General features: G+C 51.1%; 1 long non-coding RNA gene across 1 annotated transcript in view; it reads left to right on the top strand.

Annotated features, from left to right (window-relative positions):
* Positions 1–5738: 5738 nt before the first annotated feature.
* Positions 5739–24023, top strand: part of LOC132343525 (uncharacterized) — a 43139-nt gene continuing 24854 nt past the window's right edge. The window contains exon 1 of the long non-coding RNA XR_009492407.1: positions 5739–5822. This is a non-coding gene — a long non-coding RNA (uncharacterized lncRNA). The remainder of the gene's footprint in view (positions 5823–24023) is intronic.

Genomic DNA, 24023 nt, shown 5'->3' with positions numbered 1-24023 from the left:
AGGAAGGGGAAATGAGAACTTTGGTGCTGACACGTGAAAGTGTCTGTTGCCAGTGGGATAGCCAGTGAATGTGTCCAGCAGGCTCTTGGAATTGTGGGTTTGAGTTTATGGGAGAGGTCAGGGTGGGAAATATGGATGTGGGCATCCTTGGAGTCTAGGTTGAGGGGGTGGGTACGAGGCAGGAGAGAACATGTTGGGTGAGCAGTGCAGCAGGCCTGTGAGAGGGCCCGTGGGGCTGGGATGTGCACAGAGAGGCTGAGCACTGATGCAGCTGCCTGAGACTCCCACACTGGCACAAGGGGGCCTTACAGCACTCCTGGGTCTAGGGAAGGCCGTTGACTCTGTCCTTGGTGCTTCAGGTTTGCCGAGCATCCCAGGGCTGGTACCAGACCTGCCCACGCCAGCTCTTGAACACCAGGTACATCTACTGTCCTCTGTACTTACCTCCTGGGGTATTAAAAAGAAAACAGGGCCCTACCCTCCCACTCCAGGCTTAGTGTCTGGCTCATAAGATGAATTACTTTGCTGACAAAGGTCCATCTAGTCAAAGCTATGGTTTTTCCAGTAGTCATGTATGGATGTGAGAGTTAGACAATAAAGAAGGCTGAGCGCCAAAGAACTGACGCTTTCGAACTGTGGTGTTGGAGAAGACTCTTGAGAGTCCTTTGGACTGCAAGGAGATAAAACCAATCAAACCTAAAGGAAATCAACCCTGAATATTCACTGAAGGACTGACGATGAAGCTCAAGCTCCTCTACTTTGGCCACCTGATGTGAAGAGCCAACTCATTGGAAAAGACCCTGATGCTGGGAAAGATTGAGGACAAGAGAAGGGGATGACAGAGCATGAGCTGATTGGATAGCATCACTGACTCAATGGCCATGAGTTTGAGCAAACTCCGGGAGATGGTGAAGGACAGGGAAGCCTGGTGTGCTGCAGACCATGGGGTCACAAAGAGTGGGGCACAACTCAGTGACCGGACAACAACATAAGACGGAATGTACACAAGTGGGAAAACTGGCAGTCAGGCCGAGAGACCTCCTTGCCGTGTGGATGGAGCTGTCGGACTCTGCTCTCACAGACACCCCTTGACTGCTTGGTGGGGCCAGGCTTCGCAGAAAAGTCCGTGCGTGGGGAGGTGGTCCTGGAGGCTTTGCTCTCAGACATCACCACAAGGGAGCTTCCCAGGTGACTCAGTGGTAAAAGAATCTGCCTGCCTATGCAGAAGATGCAGGAGATAAGGGTTTGATCTGCCTGCCTATGCAGAAGACGTCAGGAAGATCCCCTGGAGAAGGGCATGGCAACCACACTCTAGTATTCTTGCCTGAAGAATCCCCATGGACAGAGGAGCCTGGTGGGCTACAATCCACGCGGTTGCAAAGAGTCAGACACGACTGAATGACCGAGCACAGCACATCACCACAAGACGTGCGGTTTTCTTGGTTTTCATCACCCAGCTCGTTTTTTTTTGCCTCAGCAACTGATTAACTGTGGCTGTGGCCCTGCCTTCTCAGCTAAACACCCCTCGTCCCTCGACCTTGGCCTCTGAACTCCATCTTCTCCTGGCTACAACCAGAGTCCTTTCCCTTCTGATTCTGTAATGATGCCGCGGCTGGCTCACTGCCGCCTGGATCTGATTCCAGGTGATGATAAGAGGCAGAAATCACCCTGGGCGGGTAATGATCAGGTGTAAGAGGAAGAGGCACCCAGGGGAGACAGAAAGCCAGAGGCCTTGAGCAAGAACCTTTTAGATATAAAGTGGAGAGACTTGCCACTTCAAACACTCAGTAATGACTTCAACATTGTGCTCTGTACAATTCTCTCCTGCTTTCTGAAAACCCGTGAAAACGCTTATCCTGACTCTCTGACAGAGCCTGTAAGAAGGCATCAGCACACACATCAGCAGTCAGAAAGCACACAAAGCAAACAGAGCAGAGGAATTTAAGGCACAGTTGTGCAACTGGGAGGGGAGAATGCTCAGTCGTGTGGATCAAAGAAATACCGAAGACAACATGTGGAGAAGAGAGGTGAGGGAGAAGAGATAGGCAGAGTCTGAGTAAAGCAGAACACGGACGGAACGCTGGTCCTTGCAGGGCACCAGTTTCTGGCTCTTCCTACATGGTGCTCGAGGTGGCATGGAGCAGGTGGTCCCTGCTGGCTGGTTAATTGAATGACGGCTCCGGGAAAAGGTTAAACGAACGGTTCACACTTAGAGAAGACTGGAGAAGACGGCCGTAACATGCCTGATGAAGCTCAGCTTCTGTCCACCTTTCAGAGGTTCCCAGTCTCTGCTCTGCACCCTCAGTTCTTCCCAGGGAAGCTCCCTGGGAGCCAGACTTAAGTTTGTGCTCATTGCCACAAGCATCTTTGGAGGCGTGCCTGCAGCAGGGCTGGCCAGCTGGGTTTTAGTAAAGTGGAGGCTGTTGGAGAGCTTACTCCATCCAAGGCATTTTCCAGGTTGGGAAGTTGCAGCCTCGTTCGGCTCACAGGCTGTCAGTGATCTCTACCACCTCCCGCCTTTACTCAGCTGCAGTCCCAGTGCTCTTGAACTTGGAGACTCAGCCCACGCTACCTTTCTTAGTCAATCCTGGCCAACAGGGGTATGTGTGGGGAAGCAGGTCTTAGGTATCTCTTCCCTGCCAGCACGATGAAGCCACACTTCATCTAAGGCTCGGTCCAAGAGCAGCACCCCAAGTGTTACGTGAGGGACTCTTGTCTCTCACACCTACCCCTTCTTCAAGGGTTCATCTATAGATACAAAGACAGCAAACTAACTTCATCTGACAGCTCTCATTGAGAAGGATTGGGAGACTTCCAGGGACCACTCTGTGATGGGTTAGTCGTGTCTGCCAGAGGCACAGGCTGCAGAGTGGTGGCAGCAGTTCCCAGATTTGGCGTTCCAGTTAAGCCACATTCCTTGCCTGTTAGACTTCAGATGTCTCCACAACCGGGGGTCTCCTGCTCGCCCCGCAGAGGCAGCTCCTCTGACACAGCTGCCTGCTGCCCCCAAGCCCAGGTGGGCTATGCCCACTTGTCCTCTGCTGGCCATTGCCCTGGACCCACCCTAATGGCTCCATTAGTTTGTCCAGTCTCCACTTCTACCTGAGCCCAGCCTCCTGCTTTAGAGGAGAGAACAAACAAATGGCCAAAGAGTATTTGGCAGTGTCCAAACACAGTAGGTCCCTGGAGGAGGGCATGGCAACCCACTCCAGTATCATTCTTGCCTGGCGAATCCCGTGGACAGAGGAGCCTGACGGGCTACAGTCCATGGGGTTGCAAAGAGTTGGACGTGACTAAAGCGACTTAGCATGCATGCACATACAGAGTAGGTACTCCACAAGATGCTAGTACATGTGTTACATCACAGCTGTCTGTCTTCCTTAATAAGTAATTGATTGTCTACTACATATTCCTTGGTAGTGGGAAAAAAAAAAAAAAAAAAAAACTGCCAATGCAGGAGACCTGGTTTTGATCCCTGGGTCGGGAAGATCCCCTGGAGGAGGGCATGGCAACCCACTCCAGTATTCTTTCCTGGAGAATCCCATGAACAGAGGAACCTGGCGGGCTACAGTCTATAGGGCCACAAAGAGTCAGACACGACTGAAAGGGCTTTGCACGCACTACGTATCAAGCGTTTTCTGTAGCCTGTCCCACTCAATCCTCCTGGTCACCAGGAAGGTAGGTACTGCTAGCATAGTTCCCATTTTGCAGTTAAGGAAACAGATTCAAGAGTTGACATCAGCTGGTCAAAGTCAGATACCTTATAATCAATGAAACATTGGATGTTTGATCCAAAGCTCTGTCTCTTTTGGGGGTTTACCATGAGCACTCTCTCCAAGTTGAACCCCCGTCTCCAATCAGACCCCCATCTCAGCTCCCTGTGTGCAGGCTGAAGAGCTTCAGTACTGACACTCCTGGATGTCAGCCTGCGCTTCTGTATGGAGCACCGAGATACCTTCTGGGTATCCCTGTGCTCTTCTGGGGAGACAGAGTCATGGGCTCCTGCCCACAACCCTTTCCACTCCCCCAAACTTCAAACCTCCCTGGCCACATATCTGGGACCCCAAGGATTGGCTGAAAGATGCCACTGTCCCCACCAGCCCCGAAGCTGTGTTTGCATTTCCAGCAGGGAAATGGCACTTAATTACCTCTCAGTGCTTTTAATTGAGCATTCGTTCTGACTGATGTCTTCCATGGACCCTTTTGAATGAAGGGAGAAAAGTCCTCACAGGTGTGACTTCAAGGGCCTTTGGCCTTGGGAATGGGCTGGCTCCCGAGGAGGGTACTGCTCCCTAGGAGGATGGTGCCCTGGCCACCTGGCCACCTGGCTTGCATGGGTGCCAGCCTGGCTGTCCTGCTGTGCCGAGTGTTGAATTGCTGCGTGCTCTGGGCTGTCTGGCGATCTGGATGTGGACTTGAAAAGTGTAGAGGGAGGGTGGGAGGGGATGTGTCCTGCTGATGGTGAGCCTCAGGGCGGTGGCTGGGGTGCCTCAGGCATCCTCCATGCCTTCATCCTCCTCCTTGGAGGATCCTGTTACTTCCCTCCCTCCCACATCATAGGGTCATGCCTGGCCCTTTGCTGCCTGCACACAGCCATGGATTCACCCCAGTTTCTAAGCCAGTCCTGGCCAAGGCAGGAAATATACCAGCTGCCCTGGCACCAACATCTGGTCCCTCTGCATAATTCTGAGCCCTAGGACAGTACCCAGGGAGCAGATGCTGTTGATTTGCTACCGGTACCCACCTGTGGGCTGACGGTGCCTACTTGGGGGACTGGTGGATTAAAAGCCGTGTTGGGATATCTCTGAGGTGTATTCTACACTGTCCCCCAGAAGTTCCAGCACAACTGGGCTCTCGTTGCCCATGGGGGTCGTCTGCTTCATAACAGCCTTCCCCTTCCTGTCCCCTGCCCCACCTCCCTTACTGAAATTTTCTAGAATCACTGTCCAGATACTCTATGCTTGAATACTTGCCTCAAGTCTATTTCTGGGAAAACCAAAGTAAGACACACTCCACAGCACTGCTAGAGTCTCTTGGCTGCCCCTCCCAGCTCAGAGACCAGCTCCCCGGAAGACACGTGCTGGTTCAGCCCAAAGGGCTCAGCCTCGTCTCCCTACCCTTCCTCTCTCACTTGTTGCACCCCCACCACCCAGACCGTGGTTCCCATTTAGCATCTCGCCTGCTGAGACCTCAAACATTGCTCATAGTCTGAGTTCCCTCTGTTCTACTCCATTGATTGCAATGGCAGCCTTTTCCAGCATCCACTAAGACCCTTGAGTCTGCTCAGAGCATGTGGCTGGTGCAGCCACAATTTCAGAGTCAAGTCCCAGCCCTTTCCCTCAGCCAGGAGGAGATGCGATGCCCCAGGCAGAGGCAGGGCTGCATGCACAGTGAGTGGAAGGACGAGTTTGTGAGGCAGACAGAACTGAGCTCAGGTCTCAGCACCACCATGTACAAACTTCTCTGCTTGAGCAAGTCCATCTCTCTGAGAGTCAGCATTTTTAGCCTCGAATGACAGGGGGCAGAGAAGGGTAACTGTCCTCTGATTTGTGCACCCTCTTCTGCAACAGAGCTGGAGAGGCCGCCCAGGCCTGGGATGGCATTTTTCAGTGCTCCCTGCTCTTAGGTGATGGGTTCTCACCAACAGAATGTGAGTGGAAGGGATGTGTGTCGCTTCCAGGCCCAGTGTGGTTAAGAAGCAGCCGTATCTTCTCCATCATCTCTCTCAACTTCCTCCTAGATGCAGAGTTCTAAGCCTGGGTCCCTGAATCACCATGTGGAGCGAAGCTGCCTGCCAACTAGAATCACCAGCATTGGAGCATGTGAGTAAAAATATTTGTTAAACTACTGAATCATGGGGGTTTATTTGTTACAGCAGCTGGCATTGTGCTAACCAATACATAATCATATTTCCATGTTGTAAAGAACCTAAAAAGATAACACAGAGAACCTCTACTCTAATAAGCACTCACTGTCCTTTTTACAACTGAGTACTGTCCCTTTTTACTTGCATGGTCTTATTGAATCCTCAAGGCAGTCACATTAACTGCGTCTTGAAGCTGGAGAAACCCTAGCACAGAGAGGTGAGGTGACATGGCCAAGGTCACACAGCTAGGAAATGCTAGCTCTGACTCTAAAGATATTTCTTTACCAGTAGGCTAAGCGGCCTCCAGTGCCTGCCACAGAGAAATTACTTCCAAAATGGGCACCATCTTTGTTAATCTGACCAAACAAACTTGCCAGGGCCTCCTGCCACCTAGACTGAGCCTTTGTCTCTATGGGGTGAAGCGTTGCCCCCTGAGCAGATAAAGTGGACAGAGGTGGCCCCTCTGGGGCCGGGGGTGGGAGGTGGGCACAGGCTGGGTATTCAGCCTCACCAGAGCAACTTCCTCCACCCCAGGCCTGGCACTTGCTCAGGACATAGCTTCACCCCTGAAAACTGATGCCCCTGAGTTACCACTCCTTAGAGATGCCCTGAGTCCTTCTTCAGCTGGACGCCTGGCTGGTGGGGAGCTCGAGAGCACACGCACTGCTTGCGGTTTCCGGAGGGAAGATGCACCCTCAAGGCCATCCCTGCACCCTCAAGGCTGCAGCTGGCAGCCCCCTGGGGACCTGGCGAGTGACCCCCTGGTCCCCCCTCAGAGGCCTCCCCAGGCCCCCTGGGATGGCTTCTCAGCCCCTGGCCTCAGCCCAGCCTCTAACAGGGCTATTTCTGACCAGGCGGGTAATAGATTTCTGTCTCCTTTTTGAGAGCCTTTTGTGTGCCCTCAAACTCAGAGCCAAATGCTCTCCCTCCAATTAAAAAAAAAAAAAAGCTGTGTTTCCAGCCCCCGTGTGAGGAGGTTTCTTGAAGAGCTGGAGGACCCTGGGGGAGAGCTGGCCCACGGTTTTATTTATGTTAATTGCCTGCCCCTCTTCCCAGGGGCCCGCACTTCACAAAGCTCCCTTGTGGGGCACCAGTGAAGCATCTAATATGTGGTATATATGGAGGCAAGGGCTCTGCTCAGCATTTCCTGGCTCTTGATTTATGAGGTGGGGCTGGGCTTGCTGCCCCGACCCTGCCTCGTCCAGGAGATACAGCCTAGAATTCTCTCTGATGGGGATCTGGGGTCTGGCGCCTGCCGCACCGCTCCAGGAACTCTAGTGAACCTCCACTGTTTCCACAGTATGATCGGGAAACTGAGGCACTGTTAGGTCGCTTGATGTGGGTGCCAATTAGGGGAGCTTAGGCCAGCAGCGGTTGTCTTAACTGGGGCCCAACGTTTCACACACCTCTACCCATGGCAGGTTTTCTGGGAGCTGATTAAAAGTATAGATTCAAGTCACGTCTGGGGCCCGTGGTCTTAGAGAGTCAACAGGCACTAGCGAAGGTGCTCAGGGATCACGTTGAAACTCACAGCAGTTCCAGCTGCACCAGAACCTGGTTGCCGCCTTGAATCTTCAGGGTTGGGGGCCTGTGTGTTTTGCTTTCACTAAGGTCTGAGACATGCCCAGACATGAAAACTGAAAGGGGCTATGAGATTTGTATTGTCCAGATTTTCCATTTTCTAGATGACAAGGTTGAGGCTTACAGTGCGATGGAGACTTGGCCAAGGTTTCACACCAGAGTGGTTCTGTCTCTTTGTGAGGACCAGAGGAGAGAGGGGTGTGGGGTTCTCGGTACCTGGAGAAGGTACGAGGAAATGGAGGTACTACTTCACTAGCTTGAAGCCCCCCCAACCTTTGGGAGGCTGGAGTTGGTGCCTGATCCCAGGCATCCTGCCCTGCCACCACTCACTCTCAGAAAACCCTTCCCTGCTTTCTCCAGGTGGGACAGAGTCCTGCCCTCCAGTTTTGTCTGGACTTGACATCCAGAGTTGCTCTGCAGATTATATGAGGCCCCTGGGCAGGCGGTCTGTGCTGTCCTGGAGGAAAAAGCCACAACTGCCCTTAGACCGTGTGGGCATGACCCTGGTCTGCATTTCCCCATGACCCACCCCAACAACCCGGGGATTCCTGGGGCCCCGAGGGCCCCCAGACTTCTTTGATCAGGGCTGCATGTGTGTTTGTGTGCATTCAACAGGAATAGACGGCTGGAAGGGAAACAATCTATAATTAATGAAAGATGGTGTTTGATTTAGAATTTCCTTTCAAGTTTCAGAACTTTTGCTCTAATGTGAACAGGCAGCTGTGACCTGGGATAGAGTAGGGCTAGATTCAGAGCCAGACATCCGAGGGCTCCCATCCCAGTCTGGCACGTGACCATGTGGCCCTGTGAATGCCGTCCACCCTCTCTGAGCCTTGGCTTCCTTATCTGTTAAAATGTGGGTCATCCTCTCTCCTTCACAGGTTGTTGGGAGTGTGACATGAGATCCTGTGGGCAAAAGTTTCTCAAACACTGTGGGTGCTGGTTACTTGCAGAGCCCTCTCACCCCTCCATACAGAGATTCTGCAGACCGAGCAGTCTTTTCCGAGAGGCATATTTTAGCTAGACGTGGTGGTTCTTTCATTGTTGCGTAAAGGGACACAAGTGTAGTCAGGTAAATAGTTTTCAGGAAATAGGTATCTCTTAATGCTTTTTCTGTCCTCAGACATAGGTGAATTAATGGAGGGAATGAATACAGAAATACTTTCTTAAAGGTATTTTTACTAAAGTCTTATAGACATGCAGAAAAACACACAAATTGCACATGATTAGCTCCATGAATTTCACTAGCTGATGCCATTCATGAAACCAGCACCGTGTTAAGAAGCTTCTTGAACCAGAACCACCATCCCAGAAGCCCCCATCATGTTCTTCCCAATACACTCTCCCGAGTCTGGCTTTGGAACCGGATAAGAACGGACTCTTAGAGTGTGTAGTGCTGGTGTCTGCCTTCCTTCCTTCAGTGTTGTGTTGGTGAGATCCATCCGTACACTTCCAACATGGTCAGCCCATCCTTGCAAACACCCACACTGTCTGTCTTGCATTTTAGTCATCATGGTGAGTGTGCAGAGGTACCTTATCGTGGTGTTAATTTTCCTTTCTCTGATCAGTAATGAGGTCATTCCTCCTAATATACACCTGTTGGGCATTTGGATATTCCCTTTTTAAAAAATGCACTTATTTTATTTTTGGCTGTGCTGGGTCTTCGTTACTGCACACGGGCTTTCTCTAGTGGCAGCGAGTGGGGGCCACGCTCTGTTGTGGTACACCGGCTTTGCATTGCGAGGCTTCTCCTGTGGTGTAGCACAGGCTGTATGGTGCATGGTCTTCAGTAATTGCAGCATGCAGCCTCAGCGGTTGTGGCTCACAGGCCCTAGAGCCTGGGCTCAGTAATTGTGGTGCACAGGCTTAGTTACTCTGCAGCATGTGGAATCTTCCCAAACCAGGGATCAAACCCATTGGCAGGCAGATTCTTATCCACTGTACCATCAGGGACGTTGTGGACATTCTCTTTGTACACCACCTATTTAAGTCTTTTACCCCAGTGTCTAGTGGGCTAGCTATCATTTTATTGATTTGTAGGAACTCTCTATATATTTTGGATACTCTTTAGGTTTTTAGGGCTTTAGAAGCCCTGCCTGTCTCCCAGACATTTCACCCTGAGTACATCAGGAGCTCTGATCTTGATGGAAACCCACTGAGTACAAGCATTCAAGAGACATTCTCTTCCCAGCCTGTTGCCGCCACTTCCCCTTCAGAGTACAATGTGCTCCTCTGCACGTAGAAGCTAGAGAGCCTTGTCTCGGGCCCCCTCCCTACTCTACCTCCCTCTGTGCCTCTTCTTCCCTTTTTGGTGTCCACCACCTACATTCCTTTCCCATGGGCCTTCTGTTCAGCTGATAGAAACCAAATCACTTTGAGGGTATCTTCTGCCCAAGAGGCTCCACTCCTTTTGGTCAACAGATGGAGGGAAGGGTTGCAGGGGCAGACAGAATGGCTGGGTCCTTCCCACCACTGGTCACTGTGCCTGAGATCCCACTGTTAGAGCTTCAACCCTCAAGGACAGCAGCTAGTGACCTGAGGATGTGATTCCTATGTTGTTGCACAGGGTTTGCTCAGCGCTCAGCCCTGACCAGGTCTGTGGTGTCAGGCTTATCCCTGTCTTAGCCTCAGTCTTGCCTGGTTCTGGAAGGGACAGCTCCAGGCAACTCCTCCAGCTCACAATCTACCCTTTAGACCCTCTAACCTGATAGCAGTTGCACACCTCTGTTCGTGAGACAGCAGGTGCACTGTCCCACTCTGTTTGGCTCCATCACAGGCCAGGGCGGGAGGCTGCAAGGAGCAAAGCTTCCTTGGTGGGATTACAGGCACCACAGTAGTGACTGAGTGATGTTCACACAGGGGGTCCACCCTAGGGGACTGCAGCTGACTCAAGTGGACCAGTGAAAGGATGAGCGCCATGCTGCTCTTGGATGTCTTTCCAGAGGGTGGATATACATTACTCTCCACTGCCTAATTGTCCCTGAAGAAGGAAACCGAAAGGTCTTGTGGAAGTTATTGCCTTGACATGTTGACTGAGCTATTTCCCCTCCAGGTGGGTGACCCAGGTCCTATGTATGTTGGGCAGAGACCAAAAATAGCATCCACTGATTTTAAAGTCATGTCCCCCAGAGCATTTCCCTTCTGCACATCCGAGTTCCAAAAGGATATTTTTTAAAGGTTAGGCATCTCCTCCAGGAAAGGCATTTTGTTGTCTTGCCTGAGCAAAATAATGTCCTTAAAAAGATTCCAGTTGACCCTGCCAGCCTGAGCAGGAGAAAGATTCCATCTGCAAAGGTCAATATGAGGGTAAAATTTGAAACACTTTTAAATCCGTTTTTTTTTTTTTAATGAAATACATGCTTGAGAGTAAAAATTCAAGTAAAGCAGAAGATCTGAATACCCAGCCTAATTTTTCAGGAATTTATGGCAAGAACAAGCATGTTACCAGCACTATTTCCATAGGTTCATCAACCAGCATAAGCTAAGTTATGCTTGGTAACAAGTAACCCCGAGATCTAAGTGGTTACAACCACCACGATTTATGTCTTTCTCAAGCTACTTGTCCACTGGGGATTGGCTGTGGGTCTGTGTCATGTCTGTTTCACTGTACGACCCAGCCTCACAGAACATCCCTGTCTGAAATATCGCTGTCTCCAGGTGGCACTAGTGGTAAAGAATCTACCTGCAATGTAGGAGACCAGAGTTCAATCCCTGGGTTGGAAGGATCCCCAGAGGAAGGGATGGATGAGCACTCCAGTGTTCTTGCCTGGAGAATTCCATGGAAGAGGAGCCTGGCGGGCTGTGGTCCAGGGAGTTGCAAAGAGTCGGACATGACTGAGCCACTAACACTTTCTGTTTCACAGCAAAAGGGAAAGAGAGAACTCAGTGACACCAGGCAATGACTCTTAAACCTTCTGCTGGCAAAGGACATGTGTCTCTTCCTCTCATGTTTCGTTGGCCAGGATAGAGCTCATGGCCACGCCAGAGGTCAATGTAGAGACACCAAATATTTTGGTCAATTATTCAACCTTTCATTGTAGGCAAAGTTCAGAATGATCTTTTGTCTTCCATAAAGGTGCTGGCCCTTTATTCCCAGCACCCCATGAACCCTTTCCCCCTGTAGAATGCTATGTTGCTGGCACATCCTCAGTGTGTTGTGTGGAATGCTATTTTTCCAATGTCAGTAAGTGCTGGGAGACAGAAGGTTCTGTGGTTAAGTAAGTTTGGGATGCATTGGGTTACAGAGGGGTCTTCAAGACAGCGGCTCTCAGAATCTTTAATAGCATGTGAATTGTTGCCTTTGAAGAAGGAGAGCGTCAACTGGGCCTACTGCCTGGTCCCTCCAGGCCAGTGTTCCTGACTTTGGCTGCACACTGGAATCATCTGGGAAGATTTGAAAGAAAGCCTAATGTGCAGGCCACATGCTAGACCCACGGCCTACGGGATTCCGTGTGCGTGCTTCTCAACACTCCCCTGGCAGCCATGGATTCCAATGGCAGCTCACTTCCAGGCGGATGATAAATTTGGGGATTGACCTTGCACAAGCTTGATCTGGCAGCCAACTGATTTGTAGCAGTTTCTTTCATCTACTAAGCAGACAAGCTCAAGCCAGAATGCTCAGGAGGGTTCAGACATATAAGAGGAATATACCTACCCCAAAGAAACTGATGATCTAATGTTGAAATGCTGACAGAAAACTTCTACTATATAATTGGTAGCACAGGTGACCTGGCATCTCTGGGAGGAACTTAGAAGTGCAAGGAGCCTGGAGTCCCCACCAGACATGTGCCGGAATAGCCCCAGATTCGTCTCTGAACTCCAAATGAAACCAGTCTGTTCCTATGGCCTTTGCCTCTAAGGAAACATTGGACTCTTCATGACGTCACTGGTGTCTTTCAGTCCATCCCAGTCCATCCTGCTGAGACCCCTGTAGGTTCTCAGACTCATTGGATCATAAACCTTTTGCTGGAGGGCATGGGGCACCGGTGTTCCACGGACCCCTTGGCCCCATAGAATAAGCTCGTGTGGAAGTATATAAGGAGAACTTAGGAGCCCACTTAAGGAGACATTCTTCTTCTTTTGAATGATGTCACCTTGGCACTCCTCTCTGGCAGGAAGGATGAGGTGTCACCTCCAGGGGATGATTTTGACTGAATGCCTGACTGGTTTAAATGCCCGTTTGGCTGAGCCCTGCTCTGGTAGAAGGGATTCCCAGGTGCCTCGGTGAAAGAACTGCCTGCCAATGCAGGAGACACAAGAGATGCAGGTTTGATCCCTGGGTCGGGAAGATCCCCTGGAGGAGGAAATGGCAACCCATTCCAATATTCCTGCCTGGGAAATCCCATGAACAGAGGAGCCTGGTGGGCTACAGTCCATGGGATCAAAAAGAGTTGGGCAGGACTGAGTGATAGAGCACATGCGCGCTCTGGTAGAATAGGAGAGTATTAAAGATGCCTTAGTGCCAAACTGAGGTACTATCCTCAAGGCATCAGAAACGTTGAACAGCCAGTGGAAAACAGGCTCAAGTCTCTGAAGCATTTTGTGCTCAGATTCCTCTCATCAGTGATCTTTAAAAATGTGTCTGGAAAGAGGGAGAAGGGAGTGAGTGTAGAAACTGCGGTGGGTGGATTCTGCATAAGGTTCAACCTGGACTCACCCCCAGGTGAGGGTGGTGTCCTCATGGTGCCAGGGCTCCAGTCAGGGTCATGCCCTTGCCCCTCAGACATCACCCCATCAGGCATCACATGCACCAAGTGGTGAGCCCGTGATCTGCTGCTCCATCTGGCTCCCCACCCACCATGCTGAGGTCCCCAAGTCAGGGCTGCTGTGCACTCACCCGGGCACTCCCATGACCCAGCGCCATGCCTGGCACATAGTTTCTGCTCAGTCAATGCTGACAACACAGTGCAGAGACACCTCCAGGCTCCAAGGACCCCTAGTGAACTCAAGGCTTCAGTTGCCATGTCTGTTTACAGGGCTGAATTCGGATAAGCTCCAGGGAGGCAGGATGAGCTTTCAGATTCCTTTGACATCCACATGAGAACATCAGTGGAGGTTTAAAGATTAACAGCTTTACTGTGGCTCCAGAGGAAATAGAAAATTAAGGCCTCTGTTTTGGGTTGCCGAATGGAATTGGTTCCCTTTATGCCTCTCTTTGGAAGAGAGAAACATTTCCATCATCTCAATTTATAAAAAGCAGTCGTAAGGCCAAGAAGAGATAAGTGGAGTAATTTCAGAAACCCTCAATTTGGGCAGTTTCTTAAATCCTCAGAGTCTGAAATTGCTGCACATGAACTTTTCTGCAAGCATCGCATTTCCTGGGCCGGCTGTTTCTTGGAGAGATAATTGGGCAGGTTGAGGGGGCCTGGGGGCTGTAGCCTAGGGGGCTGGGGCAGAAAGGCAGGGGTGGGGGCTGAGTGTGAATGGCAGGGTAGGATATAAAGAGCCTCCCCAGCCAAGATGTTAATGCAAGAGGATTACATGGGATCATCTTAAAAACACATCTGCCTATCCTTTCTCCCCTCCCCTCAAGTTCATGTTCAGTAGCTATAGGGTAGGGAGCTCCTCAGCAAGTGAATTTGAGCAGGCGATGACATCATAGTGTAGGATGCTCAGCCACCAGAGTGTCCCAGCACAGTCATCAGAGTCCTGCTCCAGGCCCCGCCCTGATCTCTTAGCACACACCTGCCTGACTTCCACCTGCCAGCCCTGCATCCCTTTCTTGAGGACACTCTTGTGTCCCAGAGCCATGCTTACTCATCAACAGCAGAACAGAGAGCCAGGGGAACTTACACCTCCTAAGAACAGTCCTGAACCAATGCTGATAGGAAGGGGGTATAAATACCAGACGATACTGTCTTTCCAGTGGCCATGTACGGATGTGAGAACTGGACCATAAAGAAGCTGAGCGCCAAAGAATTGATGCTTTTGAACTGCAGTGTTGGAGAAGACTCTTGAGACTCCCTTGGACAGCAAGGAGATCAAACCAGTCCATCCTAAAGGAAACCAACCCTGAACATTCATTGGAAGGACTGATGCTAAAGCTGAAGCTCCAATATTCTGGTGACCTGATGGAAAGAACCAACTCATAGGAAAAGACTCTGATGCTGGGAAAGATTGAGGACAGGAGGAGAAGGGGACGACAGAGGATGATATAGTTGGACGTCATCACCGACTCAATGGAAATGAGTTTGAGCAAACCCTGAGAGAGAGTTAAGGACAGGGAAGCCTGGTGTGCTGCAGTCCATGGAGTCTCAAAGAGTTGGACTCGACTTAGCTACTGAACAATAACAATAGATGGTAAAGAATCAACCTGTGATGCAGGAAGGAGACCCGGGTTCAGTCCCTGGGTCAGGAAGATCCCCTGGAGAATGGAATGGCGATCCATTCCAGTATTCTTATCTCAAGAATCCCATGGACAGCAGAGCCTGGTGGACTACAGTCCATGGGGTCGAAAAGAGTCAGACATGACTGAGCGACTAAGCACTCATAAATAACCCAACTCCCTCATCCATTGGGCAAGAGAGCTTGGGGGTAAATGTTTTATGCTGTCTCCCAGAGGTTCTTGGCAGGACTGAGCTCCAATTGCCCATGGGGGTCACTTGCTTGATGGTCTGGCTTCCTTCGCTGTCTGTCTTCCTGCTCCCTAGCTGTGTTTCTGGGTCTCACCTTCCAAAAAACACTTGCTCAGAAACCCTTGGCTCAGGCTGCTTCTGGGAGCACCCAAAGCACACAGTCAGTAAGAGCTGTAAGACCTTGGACAAGTGGCTTCAACCCTCAGGGTTCAAGTTTCCTCATCTGTGAAATGGGGATAATGCTACCTGAGCCACAGGGCAGGTGTCACAAACAGGAGGCCTGACGGCCGGATGTGGCCTCCACGTAGGTTTTATCTGGTCTCCAGATAGTTTAGGGCTTCCCAGGTGGTGCTAGTGGTAAAGAACCCGCCTGCCAATGCAGGAGACATGGGAAACATAGGTTCGATCCCTCGGTGGGCAAGATCCCCTGGAGGAGAAAGTGGCAAGCCACTCCAGTATTCTTGCCTGGAGAACCTCATGGACAGAGGAATCTGGCAGGCTACAGGAGGTGGGGTTGTACGGAGTCGGACAAGACTGAAGCGACTTAGCGCAAACAGGTAGTTTTCAAATTTTATTGTGGAGTCTGTGTCATGCATTCCAAAGTATATGATGTTTGTTTAAAGATTCATATAATAAGCATCTACGTACCGACCTTCTAGCTTCGGAAATAAACCAACCACAAGACTGCTGCACCCCTGGATCCTCACTCCCCAGCAACCCCCAAGAGGTCACCACTGTGATGAATTTTGTGCGTATCATCTCATCCTTAGTCATAGTTTTACTCTCGATGTCAATGACATACTGTTTCGTGTCGCATTTTCACAAATTGAGATGCAGGCATGTATGTGCGCTCAGTCATATCTGACTCTTTGTGACCCCTTAGACTGTAACCTGCCAGGCTCCTCTGTCTATGGAGATTCTCCAGGCAAGAATACTGGGTTTGATCCCAACCCAGGGATTGAACCTGCATCTCTTGAGTCTCCTCCATTGGCAGGCAGATTCTTTACCCCTGTGCCTCCTGGGATTTCTCATCAAAACCCACCTTTCCAACCTCCTGTAAGGAGGGTCAGAAGACCCAACCAGGCTGGACCCACATCCCCACATGGTAACAGTTGTCGGCTCTAAGTCATTGGGGATGGACTGGGTAGGTGGTATAGGGGTCCACAAGGACCCCTGTTTCCTGGAGCTCCTGCTGTCCCCTCCCTGGACTCTGCACTCCTTCATTTATCTGCCCGCTATTCCCCATGGACGTCTGGGCTGGTGAATTCTCACCGCGAGAAACGCTGCAATGAGATAGCCCATGGGTGCCCTTTGCAGAGAGCCTGGCAAAGGAGCATCAGCTGTTCCTTAATCACAGCCTCTATCAATGACATCTTGGGAGGCAGCCAGAATCAGAATCCTTGTCTTGAGGCTGATGAGGCGACATGATAAGGCCAAGGCCACTCGTGTGGACGGCGGTTGGGTCAGGACCCCACACGGCCCTGGGACAGGGGAGGGGGAGAATGCGAGTCCACTGAACCTCAACCTTGGGGAGAGGGTAGGGGGCCAGGCCGAACCCCTGCCCCAACCCCCGTGCCTCACATGTGCACCAGCTGAGCTCTGCTCCTGCTGCTCCCAGCCCAGGCCCACCTGCCTTTCACACAGCCCTCACTCGGAGACCAGAGGCGGAGGTGAGTGGGGAGACCTGGGACCAGGTCTGGGAACGAGTGGCTCCCACCTCAGCCTCCTGGAGAAGCAGGAAAGGGATGCACCGGAGTTCTGCCTCTCCAAGCAGGTCTGCTGGCCTCGCCGGGCACGGAGGTGGACACTGGGGCCTGTGAATCATCGCCAGCGGATGGAGCTTTGTTTGGCTCACTGAGTCCCCAGACCAGGGGCCGGCCGGAGAGAGAGGGCTCTTTCCTGAGGGGCTGGACTTTCCCACAGGAACAAAGTGGGGCTTGTTAGCCGGGCATGAATCTTGGCGTGGGGCAGCCCGGGCTGGGCTCAGCGCTGCCAGGCGGAGGCCCGGCGATATCAGGCAAATTCCGCCTTCCCCACAGCTGGGGCTGACAGCAGGAAGCCCCAGGGAGGCTCCTAACAAAGGCAGAAAAATGGGCCACGTTTATTCATTCACTGACCAGCCCGGGCCTGGCTGGCCCACGGGGCCCCGTTTCCATGGCAATGGGCGGCCTTCGGAGCTCCCAGTTGGCTCGTCCGTGACCACTGCCCCCTCTGTTCCCGCACACCCCAGGCACACAGGAACACAGCATCCCGTGGCTCCCCTGGTACGGCCTTGCTCCATGGTGTCTGGGAGAACATGGGCCAAGCCAAACGCAAATCAAGGGCTTGTAAACAGTCAGGAGAGAGCCTGTGTTGTGTTCTGAAAGCTGAACACATGCCAGTCTTGGGTGAGTGGGGTCGAGGTAATGGTGCAGATCCCTGTGCTAGCCAAATACTTACTATGTGTGGGCCGGGATGCGTGCCCTCTCCAGTCTCATTCTAATACAGCAAAAAAAAAAAAAAAAAAGAGAGAGGGAGAGAGAGATTTGTTCTATCCTGAGACCTCCCAGAAGAACTGTCATGGACATTGGGTTTTGAAGGATGCGTAGGAGTTTGCCAGGCAGGGAAGGAAAGTGCATTCCAGGCAGAAACACAAGTTTTGAGGCCTGTAAGTGTGTAGTGTGATAGACAGTAGCTGAAATATTTGTTTTTAACTGGAATGAAGAAGGGATGTAGCTGGAAATGAGGCAAGTGAGGGCTGGAGAGCCATGTGATGTGATTCAGGGTGGCAGGCCCTTTGCTCCCCACTCACTGCCCAGAAGGGGGCCTGTGGACTGCCTCTGAGTTGTGAATTCTGCATATTGGCCTCTTCTCAGACTGGTTTTGGCAGTGGCCTAAAGAAGAAATGCCAATAACGATATCTTACAGCTATTTAGGACAAAAATAGCAAGTGGATAGCAGAGGGGGACTTGCCCCAGTGGTTCAGTGGTAAAAATCTGCAAGGCAGGAGACCCAGGAGATGTGGATTTGATCCCTGGGTCGGGAAGATCCCCTGGAGAAGGAAACGGCAACCCACTCCAGTATTGTTGCCTGGAAAATTCCAGGGGCAGAGGAGCCTGGTGGGCTACAGTCCATGGGGGCACAAAGAGTCAGACACGACTGAAGCAATTGAGCACGCACATGTGCGAAGATTGCATAGGAGGGGGTGCCCTCCCCATCTCACACCACAGCAGATACAGCTAAACCATCACATCACGCTTTCTGGTCCGGCTTGACCTCAGCTTCAGAATCCTTCTCAAACAGTGATCAGGGAGCCACTGCCAAGCAGAGCTGACACCCAGGAGAACAACTTGGTTGTCCCTAGTCCATCCGTCTGTGTTCTCCAAACAGCTCACTCACATCTGAGACTCGTTTTTTGCCCCATTCATCAGAGCACATGTAGCTGTCTTCATTTCGCAGATGGGGAGACCACCCTTGTAACTCAGATGGTAAAGAATCTGCCTGCAATGCAGGAGACTCGTGTTTGATCACTGGGTCGGTAAGATCCCCTGAAGAAGGGAATGGTAACCCACTTCAGTTTTCTTGTCTGAAGAAATTCACAATTAAAGGAGCCTGGTGGGCTACAGTCCATGGGGTCGCAAAGAATCAGATGTGGCTGAACCGATTTCTACACCATTGTAGCACACAGCAACTTAATCACAGAATAGAGGACAAGAATGGAGGGATTTCAGCTCTTACTCCATTCAGGATGTGTTTGGAAGGCCCACTGCGACCAAGGCAGTGGCATTTGAGTAGATTGTTCTTCCCTTTTCCCCCTGGAAGCCCACTGAGTCCCAGCTTCCCCTGTTTTAGCCAGGACACGAGTCCACTGAAGTCATCCAGAGATCTGAAGCATCACTAAATCTGGCCATTCCCTTAAGTGCCCAGCCTCCCGGGCTTCCTGGAGTGCAGATGACGCTATGATGGCAGATGTGCTCTGACAGCTGCTGATGGAGAGGCAGGCAGAGTTTGTGCAGCTCTGTGGGCTGGAGGGGGCTGCTCGGGGAAGCTCCCCAGGCTGGTGGCTGAGGCACCTTGAGAGCTACGAGGGCAGCTGAGGGGTGGGTTCATGGCCCCCAGCGACTGCCGATCCCAGGAGCAGACACATATGACCCAGCCTCCTGACTTTTCTTGTTGATTTAGCTGAACTGAGGAAGCCTCATTCTTGGAGCCAAGCCCCGGCTGGGTGCTCCACTCTCTCCTGTTCTTCTTTGACTCTTCTCCACACCTCCACAGTCAGTGAGTTGTTGTTGTTCAGTCGCTCAGTCGTGTCTGACTCTTTGTGACCCCATGGACTGCTGCACACCAGGCCTCACTGTCCTTCACTCTCTCCTAGAGCTTGCTCAAACTCATGTCCATAGAGTTGGTAATGTCATCCAACCATCTCATCCTCTGTCAACCCTCCTCTCCTCCTACCCTCAGTCTTTCCTGGCATCAGAGTCTTTTCCAGTGAGTTGGCTCTTTGCATCAGGTGGACAAAGTATTAGAGCTTCAGGTTCAGCATCAGTCCAGTGAGTATTCAGGGTTGATTTCCTTTAGGATGGACTGGTTTGATCCCCTTGCTGTCCAAGGGACTCTCAAGAGTCTTCTCCAGCACCACAATTTGAAAGCATCAATTCTTTGGTGCTCAGCCTTCTCTATGGTCCAACTCAGTGAATACCAACTGACCGCGAACTGCCTGGACCCGTGCCCATCACCTGCTCTCAGGTATCTCTGTCTCACCTGCTGGGACCCCCACAGGCACCTTCCCCTTGCTGCCTTCATTCATCTGGATGGGACTGTCTCACTGCCCCATCTTCCAGCCTTGCCTTCTTCCCCATCATCTCCAGGTCAGTACTTCCCCAGACACACCTGCCCTGCTCCTGCCAGTTGGCATGGCCAGGCCCTCAACCTCCTTCTCTACTGGGTACCAGGAGCTCCCCAGACACAATCTCACTCCAGCTTTTCTTGATCTAGCTGTGTCCCAGAAATTGCCACCTTTGCAGTAACAAATACCTGCGTTAGCTGCCAGGTGGAGTGACAAGTGCTTATCAAGCTCTCACTGTCTTCAGGCACTGGTGGGTGACTTTTTCATCCTGTATCATGCTCAGGGGAGCATGTCTGGCTTGTGAAACTTCATATCAGGAAAAAGAGCAACGAGGTTTCATTTCGGCTGTCAATGCTGATTATCTGGTGGTGTCGGCTTCAGTGCAGTGTGGATGTATGGATGTATGTCTAAGGCAGCTGTGGACTAGGTGGGGAGAAGTTCAGTGATCAGCTATTCAGGTCTCTTTGGGGCACAGGAGTGGTTACTGAAGGTCCATGTGCCACAAATTTCATTTCTCTGTGTCTACACCATGGAATGGCATCCGGGTTCCATTACTCCATGGCGGATAGATGGAGAAACAATGGAAACCGTGAGAGACTTTATTTTCTTGGGCTCCAAAATCACTGCAGATGGTGACTGCAGCCATGAAATCAAAAGATGCTTGCTCCTTGGAAGAACAATTAATATGCTAGACAGCATATTAAAGAGCAGAGACGTCACTTTGCCAACAAAGGTCCATCTAGTCAAAGCTATGGTTTTTCCAGTAGTCATGTATGGTTGTAAGTGTTGGGCTATAAAGAGAGCTGAGCACCGAAGAATTGATGCTTTTGAACTGTGGTGTTGGAAAAGACTCTTGAGAGTCCCCTTGGACTGCAGGGAAATCAAAACAGTCAGTCCTAAAGGAAATCAGCCCTGAATGTTCATTGGAAAGACTGGTGCTGAAGCTGGAGCTCCAATATTTTGGCCACTTGATGCGAAGAACTGACTCATTGGAAAAGACTCTGATGCTGGGAAAGATTGAAAGCAGGAGAAGGGGATGACAGAGGATGAGATGGTTGGATGGCATCACCGACTCGATGGACCTGAGTTTGAGCAAGCTGTGGGAGTTGGTGATGGACAGGGAAGCCTGATGTGCTGCAGTCCATGGGGTCACAAAGAATCTGACATGACTGAGCAACTGAACTGAACACAATGGAAAACACGGGAGTTTCTATAAGTCCCTAACTGTGAAGGCAGACAACAGAGAAAAGAGACTGATGTCTCCTAGGAAAGGCTGCCTGAGGAAGGGAGGAGGTGAACTTCTGGGGTCACTGCAACCCCTGGGGTCTGAGATATCATCTGGACCAGATTGAATTTACTCATATGTAATAAAAAAATTTTTTTGATTCTTCCCTATGCTTTGGTTCCCCTTCTTTGAAACAGTTGAATCTGTCAAACTAGACCTGGAAGATCCTTTCTGACTCCCAGTGTCCCTAAATAATTGCATCTCATAGGTGTAGAATCCTCCTGGGTGGCTCAGTGGTAAAGAATCCGCCTGCCAATGCAGGAGATACAAGAGACACGAATTTGATCCCCGGGTCGGGATGATCCCCTGGAGAAAGAAATGGCAACCCACTCCAATATTCTTGCAGGAGGTCCCATGGACAGAGGAGCCTGATGGGCTACAGTCCACGGGGTTGCAAAGAGTAGGATGTGACTGAGCAACTGAACACACAGCAGTGTAGGTGTGGAATGCGCTACAGCTCCCAGCCTCCTCTCTTATCCACTAGCTCGTCTGTACTTCATAAGGAGCCCATGATTCGGCCATTCCAAAGGTGAAAAGGCTGAGGCCAGAGACCTTCCGTGCTTCTTACCCGAGGTCGGGCTACATCTGCAGAAGAGTTACCTGAACTCAGTTCTCCTGGCTCTAGTCATTCTCCTTCTGAAAGTATACTTGTACATTTCCAAATACCTGGGACATGTAGGTTATGTTTAACAGTTCCTCAGGTGATCCTAGCGTTCACCTAGGGTTAAGATTATTGTTGAAAGGTTAGTTTTATGATTCACTTCAGAGGAGGAAGTAGAGGCTCAGAGAAGTTAAGCGACTTGCCTAAAGTCACACAGCCAGAAGAGAGTGAATCCATGCCAGGCAGGCTGACTGTGTAACTGTGTGTTTATCATGGTCCAGGGACTCTCATATTATCACTTCATTTCATGCTCTCAGCAAGTTGGTTCTTTCTTAATGTGGTTTTATTTTTGGCTATGCTGGGTCTTCATTGCTGGACAGTGGAAATTTCTCTAGTTGAGGTGAGAGGGGGCTCCTCTTCCCTGCAGGGTGCACGTTTCTCACTGCGGGGGCTTCCCTGGATGTGGAACCCAGGCTCTAGGGCACGTGAGCTTCAGCAGCTGTGGTTCCCGGGCTCTACAGCACAGGCTCCACAGTTTTGGCAAATGGGCTTAGTTGCCCCACAGCCTGCGGGATCTTCCCAGATCAGGGGTCGAACCTGTGTGTCCTGATGTGGCAGATGGATGCTTTACCACTAAGCCACCAGGGAAGCCCAACAAGTTAATTCTTTAAAAAAAAAAAAAAACAAACTGAGGAAACTAAATCAGAAAGGTTAAATAAGCTGCCCAGAGTTGCAGGACTAATAAAAGGCAGTGAATAATGTTTTCTGCCCTGGTTAGATGTGGGTGCACAAGCGTGTGCACTGGTCATCACTCGTGCATTGGCTCGCTTAAGACCTGCCCATTTTACTATGTATCGATTTTACCTTTAAAAGAGCATGAACTCCAGTCATGCTTTGCAGCAGGGAGAGAGAGATTCACAGCTTATTTTGAAGTGCTCAAAAAAAAAAAAAAAATAGGATGGATGAATAGAGGAAGAAATAAATGGATAGATATGCAATAAAGGTGGTGAGTCTGTGGGTGTTCACTGGACAGTTCTTGCAACTTTTCTGCATGTTTGAAAATTTTCATAATAAGATAATATGTGGAGGGGAGGCAGCTAATAACTTGGCATCAGACTGTGAGCTCAGTGAGAACAGGGATCTTTGCCTAGCTTGTGACTGCTGAGCGCCCAGCACCTGGAATAGTGGCATGAAGCAGGTTTTCAGTGAAAAATGGCTGAATGGAATGTGGTGATAGACTACCTTGTGTCTGTAAATCTTAAACTAAGCACTTACCTAACAGAGAGGACTTGGTGGTATCTGTGAAGCAGGAGGGTAGGGAGGAAGAACACTGGGCAGAGTTGGGTGGGTGGGCACGGGTGGAGGGCTCTCCCCAATTTCTGTGCATGAGCTCAGCTCTCCTTTCCCCTGGGAGAAGCAGTAGGCGCTCCTTGCCCCAGAATCTCTTTCCCAGGAGCAGGGCGTTGCACGGGCGCATGCTGCCCTCCTGTGGCCAAGGTGAATATTGCACTAGTGTTAGAAAGGCCTCTGCCCCTTGAGCCCCGTTGGGCAGTACTCAGGGACTCACAGACGCCGGAGAACCAATGCTGAGTCCAGGGGGCTGCATCTCTGGGCCTGGGGCCACTTGTTAGCGTGCCCTTTATCAGTTAGTGGTTCTCCCAGTGGCGGGTGTGGATCTTCCACGACCTCACCGCCGTCCTGAGGTTTGGGAGAACTGACTGATATGTGTTGGCGCCCCTGTCTGCTACCACTCGTCCATGGTCTGTCTGATTTGACCATCACACTGACCCTGCCGGGAGGGCAGCATGATGACTCAGAGGGCTCAAAGCCACACAGCCAACTGGGGGCAGGGAAACTGCCTCTAGGAATTCCAGATTACAGCAAGAAGACACCAGCCTTCCCCTGCTGCGATTCAGTGGACTCCAGCTCTGGAAGGGGCAGGGAGTCAGGGTGGTTTGAAAAAGCCCCAGTACTCACATCCACACCTTCACCTGTCACCCAGACACCACAGGTGGGCTCTTCACCTGCCCCTCCCGTGTCTTGCTGGACCCAGCTGTGTGACCCTGAGGAAAGTTATTTGACCTCTCTGAGCCCTGCCTCAGAGTGTCAAATGGGAATGATCATGCCTTTACCTTTTAGGATTGTCATATAAACAACTGGGAGAATGTAAGCAAAGTGCACATGCTCAGAAATCCCGCCACTGCACTCGCCCCCGGATTGCAGCTTCCACGCGGGCAGGGATTGTATGTGTTATATATATACTCGCGCAACCCCAGCATGATTAAAGAGGT

This window comes from Bos taurus, chromosome 22 (assembly GCF_002263795.3).
Source record: "Bos taurus isolate L1 Dominette 01449 registration number 42190680 breed Hereford chromosome 22, ARS-UCD2.0, whole genome shotgun sequence".
NCBI lineage: Eukaryota > Metazoa > Chordata > Mammalia > Artiodactyla > Bovidae > Bos > Bos taurus.
The sequence above is the reverse complement of the archived record's forward strand: the minus strand, read 5'-3'. Positions and strand labels throughout refer to the sequence as shown.